This window comes from Linepithema humile, chromosome 5 (genome assembly GCF_040581485.1).
Source record: "Linepithema humile isolate Giens D197 chromosome 5, Lhum_UNIL_v1.0, whole genome shotgun sequence".
NCBI lineage: Eukaryota > Metazoa > Arthropoda > Insecta > Hymenoptera > Formicidae > Linepithema > Linepithema humile.
In genome coordinates, this window is record NC_090132.1 from 8882847 (window position 1) to 8898027 (window position 15181).

The following is a 15181-nucleotide window of genomic DNA, read 5'->3' on the forward strand; positions in this document are numbered from 1 at the left end:
CGCAGTTCCTTTAGAATATAAAACTTTGTGACTTTATTTGACGTTTCTCTTTTTTCACACAGAGAATTAAACGCGAATTATTCGACAAAATGGATATTTTTAGTTTTCAACTTGATTTTCTTTCGATCATTTTTCGAGGTTTTTATGATAATTATGTTATGAATACAATACTCGTCATTTTGTAAAGAGATACGGAATAAATTTTCGACGAGCAAGTGATTTGCATGAATTGATTCTATTTAAACGTGGAATAATATTTTTTTAATACAAATCAATATTCAATTTCTATTGAAAGAAATGATTTAATTTTGCGGATTGGTTCATGTACACGTTATTTCCTCATAAAAAAATTTATCGAGCTTCTGTAAATGCTCTGCAAAACCGATAGCCTGTAACGCAAATTGTATCGCGTCGCGAGCGCAACATCTTCGAGAGAGAGAAAACACAAGCGTTAAATTAACGTTACTCTGTTTCACCTCTGTTTCACCTCATCTGCCTTTGTAGCCATTCTTTTACCGAGAGAAATATATATTTAATAAGAGCCCGCGTATAGGGCTGTCGCGAAAGCCGCGCGCGGAATCAATTTCATTTTTCAATTTCATCCGGCCGTAGGAGGAAAAGCCACCTCGACGAAGGAAACGTACCATTTTTGCGTCTTACGTATATACGCGCGAGTAGGAGGATCAGGAGCTTTGCTCTCTATGATTACGTGCGCTAGTTTTGTGCCGGACAGACAATAACGCAGCCCGACTTGACCTAACCCAAATAACTTTATCTTGCCCAATAATACTAGCCGAGTCTGATATTTTTACCGTCCCGACGCCGCCGCCGCCGCTGCCGCCGCCGCCGCCGCAATTTTCCGGCCAAGAACTGCTGACAGCCGCCAAGAAAGATGTACGTCGAAAATGAGATTTTCATCTGGATCACCCGTAACGTCGTCGTTTCCTCGCCAACGCGGAGAGAGAGCCGCGGAGAGCTCGCCGGTCGTGGCGAGTAGAAGTAACACGGTAGCCGAGCAGTGGCTTTCCATGTTCGTATAATTGTTTCTTCAATTATGTACAGGGTTAACGACGCTTACTCGGGAAGTCGCAATTTCTGCATGCGCCGGTTTTTCTGGAGCACGAGTAAATTCCGTTTTAATTAGTCCGGGCAATTCGCGACGGCGCATAAGACACGCGGCGATTTCGAGAGACTTTCTTATTCTCGCGTTCCCGGAAAATCATAACTTTGAAGCTAAAAACTTTACAGGACAGAATAAATAAGGCGGCGGAATATTTTATCGTCCTGTATCGCGTCTCGTGATCGTAAACGCTCACAATTCTCCTCTCCGTCTTACATCATCGGCGTTCTCGCGCTCATCGAGATATAAAACTAGGTCCTATATTAGTAATAAACGAGCTAATTGCGTCATTGCGATATCACGAAATAGACGGTAACACAACGCGCGATATCGTCGTGAAGATGCATTCGATTTTTCGGTCGGAGGGAATCTCATGAAACAGCGAATACTTGTCGTAAAAATTTACGATCCTGAACGAGAACCAGACAGGCCTTATCTTTTCTTTCACACCCTAAATGACCGACACGAGTCAGCTTTTCTCTCTCTTTCTCTCTCTCTCTCTCTCTCTCTCTCTCTCTCATTCTACCTTAGTATATGTCGGAGGACTTCAGACAATTTTCGTCGGCGATCCTTCTCGTTCCTTCGCCATCTCGTCGTCCTTTCGCGCCGCCAGTTTCTCGGTTCATCGCCGCACATCTCCCGCGCCGTTCCGTGTTTTTCCCCTTTCGTCGTCGCTTCATCGTCGTCGTCGTCGTTGTTCGCCATTTCATTTTTTTCGCTTCTCCGCCGAGGGTCACCGAGGCTGGAACCGTTACGAACCGTACAGAGGAGATCATCGGAATCCAGGATTCCCCTCGACTTCGGTGCCTGGAATGCCGTGAACATGCGCGACGGGGACGGACTAGCGTTTATTAGGCATGACCGAAGCGCGTATCCCCCACGGTCTTTTGACTACGCCGCGAGAAAAATTCGCGCGTGTGTTCGTGCCCGGTCGTTTTGCAGACGACAGAAACTTGATGTCCTTCACGCGCTCGCGAAGACCGCAGGAAGATTTGACGGCGCGCTTACACGCACGAGTAAGGTTTCTACGATCCGTGTGATAATGGCAAGCTATCGTATTATAAATTCGATCCTATCTTCTTAAGCGATGTTTTCGATACAAAGTAGAAATATTGCACATTAAGCATATATTATTGTTATTAATCTTAAACTTAGAAAAATCAAATACCAATTCCGCTAATATTAATTTTCTTTCTGGTTATTTAATTATTTTTTGCCTCTTTTTCGAATGAGAACTACACAACTTTTAAAAATAAGTAGAAAAGTCGGAAATTCTTATTACTTTCTTATTACTTTTAGCATTTAAGAGTGAATTTCTGCTTTCATAATTATCGCTATCATCATTCTACTTAATAAAATATCTTTTTGAGTTTTTGAGGCGACTAATTAGCATCCCAATTAGTAACTTATATCGCACATGAAGATTTATTTTAATATATCGTGTCACATCGTGAGCCGAATCAGAAACTTGAAAAAGGTCGATTTATGAACTTCTCTGCGTGAAAAATTCAAAGAGAAAAAATAGTTGATATTCTCGTATAACCGTACTATTATGAAATACACCTTTCTCTGAAGTGATACATTGACTTCTCGTGTTTCTACGAAGTCGAGTGCATTGTTGGAACTTACTTTCACTTTTTTCCTGATAAAAAATTTCAACTTGTTTCAAGTGATTTTTAAAACATCGAATATAAATTATAATTGTAATTCGAAATCATTAGTACATTTATTATCAATGTTAGAAAATAAAAGAGTGATACAGAATATATATATTTTTTTTTATAACGAATAGATATTTATCAACTTTGACGCAACTGTGAAAATTGCTTAATAACTGTAGATATAAAATTAAATTTACGTAAAACAAGAGTATGATTTGTGGATAGATCGTTCATGCTATGTGTCGCGAATTTCGAGTATCAAACTCATCAACTTCGCTCCAATCGATGCGTATTTATTCGTGTGTTTTTGAATGCTAAGTCAAACGAAAATTTACGCGGTTGTGAGCCATTCCTCTTTGATAGGTACTCTTTCGAATGTTCACAGCAGCGATTTATATGTTCGGGCAGCGCGGTAAAAGCGATGTTGTGCCCTGGATGGACAGCCATCCAACAGTACGCTCAATATTTCGATATTTATGAACAACTGCCATTTTGCCGAGCTTTATCGCGATAGTAATGGAGATAAATATGTGCAATCGTAAAAGGGCAGGCATCCGCCTCCAATTATTATTACAATAGAAGCTGATTCATCTCTAATGAATTCATTATTTTTTTTTAAACACAAGCAGCCAATAGAAAATTTTTACCAAAATACAGATATTGCGATAAATTGCTACCATTCTGTGCACTCTGTTTTCTGTAATTAAAATTATTTTTATATTATAAAAATTGTAAAAAACTATATAGTACATTCACACGTTTTTGATATTTCTATAACAATGATAATAGAATAGTAATAAAAAAAGTATTTATTAAAAATAATTAAAAGACCATGTCGAAAAAATAAAATAAAATGAAAAATGAGTTTTAGAGAGAGTGATGTGTAGAAAATTTAATGATTTAACAGAAAAAAATATTGTTTCATAAACTCGTGAATAGAATCAAATAATTTTGAGATCTGTTTTATTTAATAGTAATATAGGTCATTGTTTATAATTATACAGTTTAATCGATCTTGACACATATTATTAAAGTTGAATAACATAGAAAAGATTTAAACTGTTGCTTGATACTATTATTTTTCACAATCCTGTTTTGAACGCTGTTGCAATATAAATGTGTTTATGTTTTACAGATAAATTTTGGTGTCGTGCTTCCAATCATTATATTCGTTTCGTCGTAATTTCGTAATATTAAACGAGTGTCGACAGTGTCGTTAATGCCGGGAGTGCCGTAATAGTTTCGCGCGAGTACGAAACGCCGTTCTAGCGAATCGTAAGACGAACGCATTTCACCAAATGATTAATATTGGGACACGATTAAGGGATTTTTTTCTTCTTTATTTTGGGCTTGGCTTTGGGGGATAACTATTTGCACCTTATCTTCTTTGAACTTACCTTTTATCTTCCGTTTTGAAAGATTCGTGCCCCAATTGGAAAATGCGGTCGTCTAAAACGCGGACGGAATTCGCGCGTAACGTTGCAACTTGTACAGTTCGGTTCGATTCGCCTGCGACGTCGGGAGTGTCGTTTAAAGAATCGCGCGATTTTCGTATTCGGACACGCTCGCGAGCAATGCGAGCATTATCGCGGACGCGTGTGAGTGCCATGAAGAAGCAGGAGGCCCAGGGGGCATCGGGCGACGTCGAAGCAACATTGTGGTAAGTAGTTCATCGCAAAATATGTGACCTTTTTAGCAATGGTGGAGGGATTAATATGAGAGTTGTCTTATGTAAGCTGTATTTTTTATTACTGAAATTATTTATGATAACGTAAAAATTTATATTTGAAACAGTAGAAATGTGAATTTAAGACAGCGTGAAAAAATAATATTGCAATGCAATGCAAAAATAACAAACAGATTTTATTTTTTTATTTTTTATTTTTTTATTGTTTTTGTTATGATAATATGATATGTTTATGTATGTTACATTTACGCGTGTGAGGTAATATTATTGCGAAAATATGAGCAAAACTTGTGTACAATCCGAAGCGCGCATTAGGATGCTGGAAATCTAAATTCTGTCCATTTTCATGATATTAGTTGTTTTATTTACGTCGCTTTAACAAAGTTAGTCAACAAAGACTCGTTTCAAATCGAATTTGCAGTTTCGCCGGACAATAAAATTGGTCAACACTTGCTTGTTGGGAACTCATTTGCATTATCGATATTGTCCAACACGGTGAGCCGGCAAGTTAGATAAGGAAATTGTAAATCCTTTTTCTGATAAATAACGTTAGTATTTCTTGCAAAGAGTATATCGTGTCTTGTTATTTTATAGTCGAACGTAAAATTGAGGGGATGAAAAATCTTCTTTCTATTGACTTCCGCGTTAGAGTGCTCGAATTTCTTAAGCGTAGGAAATGCAGCTATATACATTACGAGCCTTTTCCGTGTTAGACTTATAAGCATTTCGCTTTATTTTCTTAATGATGCGCATCCAATTAGCGGCTTCACGCTGCCATGTCACTGCCTTTCATTTGTCATCTGTTGGATCTAAGTACCGATGAAAGCCATATATTCTATCTAAACTTTCTTCACTTCGCGGCTGTCCTCGATCACGATGACACGCCGCGAACGTGCACGGTCATCGCGACGGAATAGATCATCTGATGATGCCTTCTCATGCACAGGCCACCCCCTAAAATTTGACATCTTCGTAAGACTGGTTTTTCTTCTTTGAAATGATTCATAAGGTGTTATCAAAACATTCCAAAATGAAAGAGGTGGAAAATAAAGTTGAAAATTGTTGCTGTATAAAATGTAAAGGACGGTTTAGCTAGAACAAGTAAGATAAAGTTTGTTATACGCAGTAATTTATATAAAGGATGTTTGATGTGCATCGAACTTCCGAAATGTATCGTTTCGCAAATTTCGAGTTAATCTTTTCTTCGCTAAAACTTTAACTGATAATCACGGAGCTGTTTAATGTTGAAAATTGAAAGTTCTTCGCCAATTAATCTTCAGAGGCGTGAACGGATAACAAACTACTATTCATATATATATTAATTAACTTCACGAAGACTTCGTTTTAATTCAAAAACGTTAAGTCTTCAAGATTATCACATTAGATTAAAAAATTACAAGTAAAAGGTGACGTTACGATCAAAATGTTAGGAAGAAAAAATTCTTTCTATATTTTCAATTTATATAGCATTCTTTTGTTTTCCAACAATTTTTTATTTTTTCAGAAATGGGAGCTAATATAAATCAAAGTGTCTTGTATGAAAAGATTTAGAGTATTGTGATGTTAAACGTTAGATTTGCTCGAGGACACCTGTTGGTTACATGTGCTGAACTTTTGTTGCCGTCGACAAACTTGTTTAACTGTAGTTTTGATTCCGCCAGAACGACACGGTTTACCCCTTACATCGCTACAAAACGCTCTCGATTCTCCCGTCCTGTCACCACTACACACTGCTCAAGATGTATTGTGCTTACGGAATGCACAAAAATAGTATCGCCCGTTCTCAGGAGCGTCGACAAATCGACCACGACGCGCTGTTAATTGCGCGAGCGAACAGGGTTCGCTTCGAAAATTTAGGAGCTGCCTAAAAATACGCGTGTGTTTCGAGATCCCGCTCTGTTCTCTCCGTCGTTGTTTCTGGGCGCATGTCGTGAGAAGGGTACCCGAGGGGTTGCGATCCCACTTAATTGTTCGTCGAGGTCGGGGGATAAGCGGCCGGGACGTCTGGAATGCGCGGGTGATTAAGAAAGGTGTCGCAGCGATCCGGTGCAGTCGTTCCTCGGAAAATTGTCGGGAAAACGACCGACAGTGGGAATGACGACGGCGACGATGAAGTTGATTCTATTATTGAGAGGCAGGTCTTCCGCGAACCCCGGGACGGGAGTCCGGACGCGACTTTCACGCTGCGCGCTCGCGAACCAATTTTCGGTAGACGCGTGCATACGCGTCACTTCCCTTACGGCTTTTTAATTAGCCTTTTCCTCGAAGTTAACGAGCACGTTCCTCGCTCGTCAGCCTGGCGGCAAAATACGCGGATATCGTTTCGGTGGAACGAGTGCGCAGGCGAGGGAGGTCCATCGGCGAGGACTATTTTTGAGAGCCACTCCTCGCTTCGCGCGGCGATACACGGCCTATTTATTCTGCCGCTAAAAGTAGTCACCGCCCGCTTGCTCGCCGGCGAAGCACGTTCGCCGTATCCTGATTCTCTCCCTCCCTAAGTTCAAGGTAATCGTGCGCGGGAGTATTTACGTTGCACAGCTCCGAGGGTAATTTATCGGTCCACATTTTTTTTTGGAATGGAAGACGCGTTCCTCTTCACGAGCCGTCGATTCTCGAGAACTCGCGCGCGCGCGCGCGCGCGATTAATGGAAACGAAGACTTTGATGTTGGAATTTATATATCGGGCCGATTCCGCTGTGTGCCTGTGCGTACCGAGATGCGTTATCGAACTGTGTACTTTTCTCTCTGACTGTTTGGAAATCATTTACTTTCATATCTCCTCGCAATTATACACGCTTTAATGGCGATCTCTTTATTGGCAATGTGTAAAAAAGAAACCAGGGATGTAAAACAAAGTTAGATGAAAAGGTTTAATTAGAAGATCAAAAGCGCATTTCATATCTTAATCAATGTTAATTTAATTCTGCTTGAGCTATTTTTTCCATACACATTGGAGTTTATTAAAATCTTTTCATATTGTTAACATTTTATTTCTTTCGAAATTAAAGAGATATATATAACAGGCAGCAATTTTTAAAACATAATAATCTAAACTAGTGAAAATGATGGTTTGTACCAAGCATAATCTTTTTGGATTAACACTAATAAAATATTACAAATAAAAAGAACATTAAACTTTTAATACATCTTGCGATAATTATTTATTCTTGCAGTGCATTGCAGCAATACATTATTGCGAAACGCTTTGCGATGATCATTGATAAAAAGAGAGAGAGAGAGAGAAAGAATGTTGATGTATCGAGAATTTTTTGCTTCCGCGCGCGGATTTATAAAATATCTTGTGGATCATTCGCTGTCCACGACTGTCCAGGTTTTTCGACATTGCGTTAAAAAGCGTTGATGGAAAGTGATTATCGCGGGACCGCTTCCTCCCCCTCGAAATTCCGATTCGGTTGGATAAATCCAAGAAAAAGAAGCGGCAAAAGGCGCGAGTGGCTCGCGAATAGTAAGCGAAGAGCGACGGAAGGAGAGTGAGAGAAAGAGAGAGAGAGAGAGAGACAAGAAAAAGTAGCAGGGTATAAGAAATTCAATTGCTCCGTATAATATCGCGAGAGGGCAGAGAAGCAATCAGAAAAAGCCCGGGGCAATGGCTAAACGATCTGTGCAACGAGTTTATCCATTTGAGACACGGCTCTTCTCACTTCGCTCCGTTAACTTCCTTCGTGCTCTTGTTCCTCCGTAATATTCGCTGCCTTTCCCTTTTGCGCCTTCGTCGTCGCGTTTTTGCATTATTACACTCTGCTACCTTCGACTGCGCTTCGTCCCCGCCCTCTCGCTTTCTCGCCGCGGTCTCTCGTCGTATGTAAATTATTACACGAGCCCTAGCGTGAATTTCCATCGCGATACCACGGCGAGGCCTATTTACGCGTCGCTTCGAACGGTCTTCGGGGTCGATCATTACGGCATTGATAGCGTGCGATACTCCGCGGTGTCGCGACAGTATACTTAATAATAATCGTCGCCGTGTGGCTGCGATTCAAATGTCTCGTTGAGACTGTTGAGATATGAGCATGTGCATTAGTAACGTTCGTCAGGTCTTATTTACGTAGGTGGCACCGACACAACTTTATCGCTCGATTCTGTCGCATCGCATTATTATCGAGAATGAATATGTATTTAATTCATGAATCGTCGATTACAATACGAGCCGGAGATAATCAAATCGGAGTCTGGCAAATGCAACGCGTGATTTTTGTCTTTGCCGTAATTAAATCTGTTCATTGCACATTCGTTCATTGAACGAATTGCTAACGAGAAAATATGAGCCTTTAACTGCATATGTAATTTGATGATATATTGTCATTTTATTAATCTTACCATTTGTGTAAAACAGTTGATATATATAATAGCTGTTACTCCCAAAATACTGAAAGAACGTTTTAAATCAAAATTATATTAGATATCGATTTTAGAGTTGAAGCTATGCATAACTATTTCATAAATAACAAAAGTGTTGAAATCGTCGTGCACTACGGTGGTCTGAATATTATTTGACTGAAAGCGGCGGATTAACCGAAGCAATTCGAGAGTCTCTAACGAGAGACACAAGAGCGATAGGAGATTGCGTGAAAAATACAGAATCGTCGTTTCTCTCCGCCGCGCCGATAGAACTGTACGCGTTTCACGAAAATCGTGCAAAAAAGGTCAACGGCGAGTCCAGTCAACCAGTTTCCAGTATCGCATTAGCTTGATCGGGAATGCTCGTATCTCCGTTCCATCGGCCAGCTTGTCAGCGAGCTCTATCCCGATGAATGTTTAATGTGAATTTAAAGCTCGCTATCGTCCTCCGATGCCCTCTCGAGAAGTCGTCAGCGTCCACCGGTTGTTGTCACGTTTTCGTGCTCGCGATATAAATTCGACTGCCGGCACTGCCCCGCGCCGATCATAGTCACGCGAACAGTGGCGTAGACGGCGGTACACGGCACATCACCCGTAAGGATAAATTTACATTCAACATGGGAAAATTATGCGGCTGCAAAAAGCACCAGTCGGTCGGTCGGTCGGTCGGTCGGACGTCAGCCACCCCCCCCCCCTCCTCCCTCTACATCCTCCTTTAGTTACAACCGGCCGGTTGTAAAAACCAACATGTTTGCTTTCCGCAGAAAAGTCGTTACTTCCAGCCGGCTTGAAATATTTGCATTTCGCCCTGTTCGCCGGAAGGCGTGCACCCGGGCAACTCTCTCTTCGCGGCGCGATTCGGTGAAAACGTCGCCGCATGCGAGATATCGGGTCCCGCGGCTGTCGGTTACGAGCCCGTAGAGGCCTAAGCATGTGAAATAATATCGCGTGGTGTTGCCACGACGTTGCTCGCGCGCGTGGATAAGAGTTATTACACGGTTCGCGATCGCGGAGTCTCGACAGCGGCGTGAGCGAGCGAGCGAGCGAGTGGACGGGCGAGCGAACGAGCGAGAGCGGGCGCACACGTGTGCGTGAGCGGCGACATAAATTATCCACGCAATATGGATCAAACTGAGTGGGGATAAGCGGCTGTTGAGCGACGAGAATTAATCATTTATCGCACTTAATCGCTCGCGAATTCCATGCGCGTGGTGCGCGGATCTCAACTGAATTATATACCGGACACTTGCGCGCTTGCTCCGCCCGGGATCGCGTGACAATCGTTTCGTTAATCGATCGTCGAACAGCTCGACTGCACTTGCAATCGTATCACGCATTATTATTTTCGAAGACGCGACTCAGCTTCCGCAATTATGACACTCGAGACCGATTACTCTCAGCTTCATTCCTTTTCTCATTTCCTTTTCTCATTAAAAGACTAATCAATTTTCTGTTCTTTTTTTAATAAGGTTTTCGATTGAATAACATTTTTGCGCACCGTTTTATGATTCATTGAAATTTAAATGGAAAATAAATTATTTATTAACAGATAATTAAGCAGTAATTAGATAGCGTTTGGCAAAAAGCGAATAGTAATGCGAATAATGATTAGAGAATTCCATGAATGTAGGTTAGTCATTCACAAAAAGGTTATACTGTCACGCATGACATTGTCCAGATTCTGAGTCACTAAGTGTGATGGAGAGCTCCAACAGGAGTTACGAAATAACATCGAAATTAGATTGCCTCGCAACTAAGAAAAATGGCAAGCAACAGTGATGACCATCCATTGTTATCATTTTAGATATATAATATTATCATAAAATATTTCGTATCAAAAAAATAAATGTTGGATAACTATATTAATTATATCAGCAAATTAACCGCAGACAAAAAAAAAAAATTACAATCTCTTAAATTTTTTTGATACAACGAAGCCAATCACATTATCGACACATTTTATTTACCCACATTTACCCAGATTATGATTCGAGTATGTGTGTGTGTGTGAGACATTACTTTCGCGCGACGATGCCTAGAGTACAGGAGAGATAAGTATCGTTCCGAACGACACTTATCCCTCGGACGTTCGACGTCGCGGCGCGAAATTAATATCGCGCCGTGGAAGTCGCGCCGGCGGGCAATAACTCAGCCGGTCGTTCATCATCGGACAATAGCGCCGCGGCTATTTGTGCAAGATGCCGATTGTGTGTGCAAGACGAAGAGGAAGTCCCTAACGCGGGCCGCCCAGTATCCGACACGCGGTGTAGGCACCGCACTCGTAAATATATACGTGGAAACAACTCTTGTGTGTGCGCGCGCGCGCGTTTGCGCAAAGAGCGACATAAATTATCCGCGTAATGCGGACAGGGGAGCGTAATAATAACATTGTCGGGTGGCGTGAGTGAGAATACACACCACCGGGTTTCCCCTGGCATTCCCATTCCGCGTCGCGGCTCCCAGTTGTCTCGAGGGATTAACTCGCCTCCTTTCGCGGAGCACAGCCCATGCTATACGTCTCGAGTTTCCGCCCCGCTGGTGCCTCAAGAAGTCAACTTCGAAAGGTTCCGCCTAGAGACAGCTAACGTCGTCCGCGTGTAGGTGGATGTATCAGCGCGTGCACACACGAATCCAGCTTTATCTGTCGTCGGGGTTACTTCTAACCAGAAGCTCCATTACCGAGTTCTTTCCCTCGTTTTGTAACGTTGTTTCTTCTATTGTATTTCTCGTATCTCTTTCGTTTTGTAATTTTTTCTCGTTATAACTGTGAAAGATTATACTTGTTGCGCGTTTTCATTCCGGAGCGCCCAATGAATCACTCGCTCACTCATTCACTTACTTAACCTGGATTTTATCCTGGATTCTTATCGAGATTTTTTAAATGGTACTTCCTTGCAATTATGGCGATAACAATGAAAGCTTATACAATAACGGTGAAGAGATGTGTCCATAATAAAATCAAATAGCAATTATATTATGGAAATATTTAAATGGAAGAAAGCCATGGTATTATATGACGTATACATAAATTACGTGCGTACATATATTATTATATATTCAAGTACGTGTGGGCAAATTGGTTTTACACACACTTAGAAAAACCCATTTAAGTAGTCTTTTAATGCTCTGCTTGCTCCCTGAGCTTCTTCGAATTTCTCATTTCGCCGGTGAGATCGATTATGCGACGCGTTGCGACTAATCGCTGGTCGCCGTGCCTTTCACGAATTCCTTTCCTCCTTTTAGCGCGTCCGATCGAATGACTTTATGCATCGATTGACAGGAATGTAACGTTATAGAGGCGACGATATGTCGAACGCCGGGTATACGAATGTACATTTTCAGTGACAGCGCTATTTGCAAGTTTGCCACGCAGCTAAACCGACACCGAGTTAAGTAATTCGTTGTAATTTCCGGCGACCCGATTAGATGTATGGATATGCGTTCTGATAGCGTGCAATTATACACGCGTGTTTAACTCGACCGCGCTGATTTATCGGCAACTGCAGCGTACGGTTGTGCAATCACTTACACGCTATTTCGCGCGCGGATCCAGCGGCCGCGCGCACGATCGAAGTAATTAAAATTCCGTTTATTCGATATTCCGCCTGCTCGAAACAAATGACGCATTTTGCTAATAGCGTCGGCTCGAATTTTCCTTTCGATCGACCGATTTGCACGACCAGTGCCACTCGAAAACTCAATGTCGCGCGCCGTTTAATTATATAAAATGCGCGCGTTTTATTCTCGCGTAACACCTAAATTATTTTTCTCCATCTCTCAGCGCGGAATTGGTTTTAACCGATTTGGCACGATATATCGTCGTCACGTTTAGTTGGCCGTTTTGTCGTGTTTTGTATCAGTGAAGCGTTTAATTAATTCGCCGCGTGATTCTGGCTGTCAGATATCGGGCGCTTCTTATAGCGCGGATTATAAAAGATAATGCGACAGGTTACGTTCACTCCGAGCATTTTTATTTTCGCGGTTTACTCTCACGAGGATGACACGGACAATCTTTTTTACGTTTGGCGAAAAAAAAATTTTATTGACGAATAAAGCGCTGGAAATCCAACGTAGCGACATGTAAAATATTTGCCGAATTAATTCGCCGACAGCCTTTCGCGCGCCACGATCTCGTTAGAGCAAACATTTGGGACGAAAAATATGCCGACGCTTTCCGCCTGACGCCAATTTGGAGTTGAACGCGTAGGATGATCAGAGAGTTGTGAGAAGAAGGGACTTCCGGGAATAGGTCCTCCGAATTGTCTATAACCTTTCTATTAATAAACGATCTCATAATTTCGGCAACCTGCGGCGTCTCGTTAAAGGCGCCTGTAATCTTTCTCGGCCGGCTCGGAAAAAGAAAGGAATTCGCAGGTACGAAGTCGTCAGATATAATATTCTTTCCTCATCGCTATATCTAAATGCTAAATTTATCAGCGCTTGGAAATCTAGCTGACATTTGCAAAGTAAACCGCGTTACGTGAATAACATTTTTATCATGTTTTGTTTAGTAAAAGAGTTTAATGCTGTAAAGTGTGGCTCTTCAAATACAATGGCAGAAAAGTCAATAAGAACTAGAAGCACGCTTGTCAAAGCGTAAGAAGTATTAACTATTATCAGTTGATATAAAAAAAATTGTTTTGACCACAATTTCGGACTTTCTTCAGACTGAGAAAATACAGAGAAAAGAAAGAGAAAGGTTCAAATTACATGAAAAATAAAAGAAAAAATATCACTAATACTTCTTGCGTTCCAATAACCGCACTTCTGGTTTTTATTGCCTTCTCCATTATTGTTAAAAGAATTTAATTATTCAACAATATTTCATAATCGATTTCTTACCGTATTTCTTTGCCAGTGCATTTATCACACCGTTAGGAAATGAGTTGCTCCTTCGGCATGTCGTTCTTTATTATTCCACAGCTCGAAACATATGATATTATACATTCTGTAGGAGACTGTTTGATGGCAAGCAGCGAGTCGTAGAGCGAGCGCGGTGGCGCGGTAACGTGGGACCGAGTGTAATAGTATTTCAAGTTCCGTGTGCTCTGTGTGGTCACCGCGCCACGTGGCATTACTGCTTAATGTCACGTACCGATTCCCTTACCGAACGTGTGACTAAGAACGAGCTGTCGAGTGTCCTAAAAATCCTTCGACGAGTACGGCATACGAATTGCGCATCGCTATTATTCCCTGTGAGCTGTCTTATGCGCGCGTCGCGTGCTGGATCCTGTTCAAAAGTATACCGGAAACGTTTTATACTCCGGCTATATATTCACCACGCTTTGAGAATAATCAACCGTACGAGAGTATAGTATGCTGCAAACATTTTCGTCGATAGTTTAATTGTTAATCATTGTTTAAAAAAAGACGATTTCAAATAATTGATAGGAATATTTATTTTTTATATCACAGACAGCTATGTTCGTATCATTGGAAAACTAACAACATTATTTTATTTCTATCTATCTTTACAGATGTTGTGTTATTTAAATTTATGTCACGCGTTTCGGATTAGCATTAAATAAATTTTATATTATCTAGACTTTGCGTCGCTAAAATCCTCAGAGAGTTAGTCTACAAATCACTTTGCTCGGCTTTAACGCGATATGCACAAATAAAATTCATTCATAATGCGTTGATGTATATCAGTTTAATTTCAATAATTTATTTCAATTTTATAAATTTTTTACTTACTCATTTCATCATCAAAATGATGCAAACAGAAACTGATTTTTTACATTGGAGTGAAATAAATCGAAAGGTATATGTGCGTTTTTCGTTTGCGTAACCGGGATTTCCGAAATGCTGCATCATACGTGTAAAATCAACTTTGGCAAAAATTTTATTGCTGCAACGTGTTTTTTCGCAGTTTTATCAGCAATTGTTGTTTTATTGAGTATTTTTAATAGTTTGCTAAAGTCTATAAAAGTTTGCCAGGCTCTAGCCTTTATACATATAAATTAAATCGTATTTATAGCTACAGTTAATAAACCTTTTGGCCGAAATAAACTGTTTAGAATATTCAACGTATTTCTCTAATACTTAAATAGAAGACTATTTCTGAAATTGCTTCACTTATGACGGAGCACTCGTGTAGTACGGTGATTCTGACCTCGCCAGCCATCACTACAGTCACGAATGATTCAAACCGTCGTTACATCGATACATCGTTAAGGAACAGGCAAGGACACAGGTCGTTCGCGAGCGAGGAGCGAGACGAGGCGATATTGTGGTCTCGTAAAAGGTCGCGCCACGAAGATTCGCACGGAGTGGGTGTCGGGGCATCTCCGACGAGGTTCGGAGAGGTCGCGGACAGGGAGGAGGGAAAGACGCCGTGAAGGAGGCAGGGAA

General features: G+C 41.1%; 1 protein-coding gene across 1 annotated transcript in view; it reads left to right on the top strand.

The window, feature by feature from the left end:
• LOC105674045 (Linear Ubiquitin E3 ligase) overlaps nucleotides 1–15181 on the top strand; it is a 238462-nt gene that overhangs the window by 22293 nt on the left and 200988 nt on the right. The window contains exon 3 of the mRNA XM_067354964.1: nucleotides 3917–4441. The gene's annotated coding sequence lies outside the window, so the exon portion shown is untranslated. The remainder of the gene's footprint in view (nucleotides 1–3916; nucleotides 4442–15181) is intronic.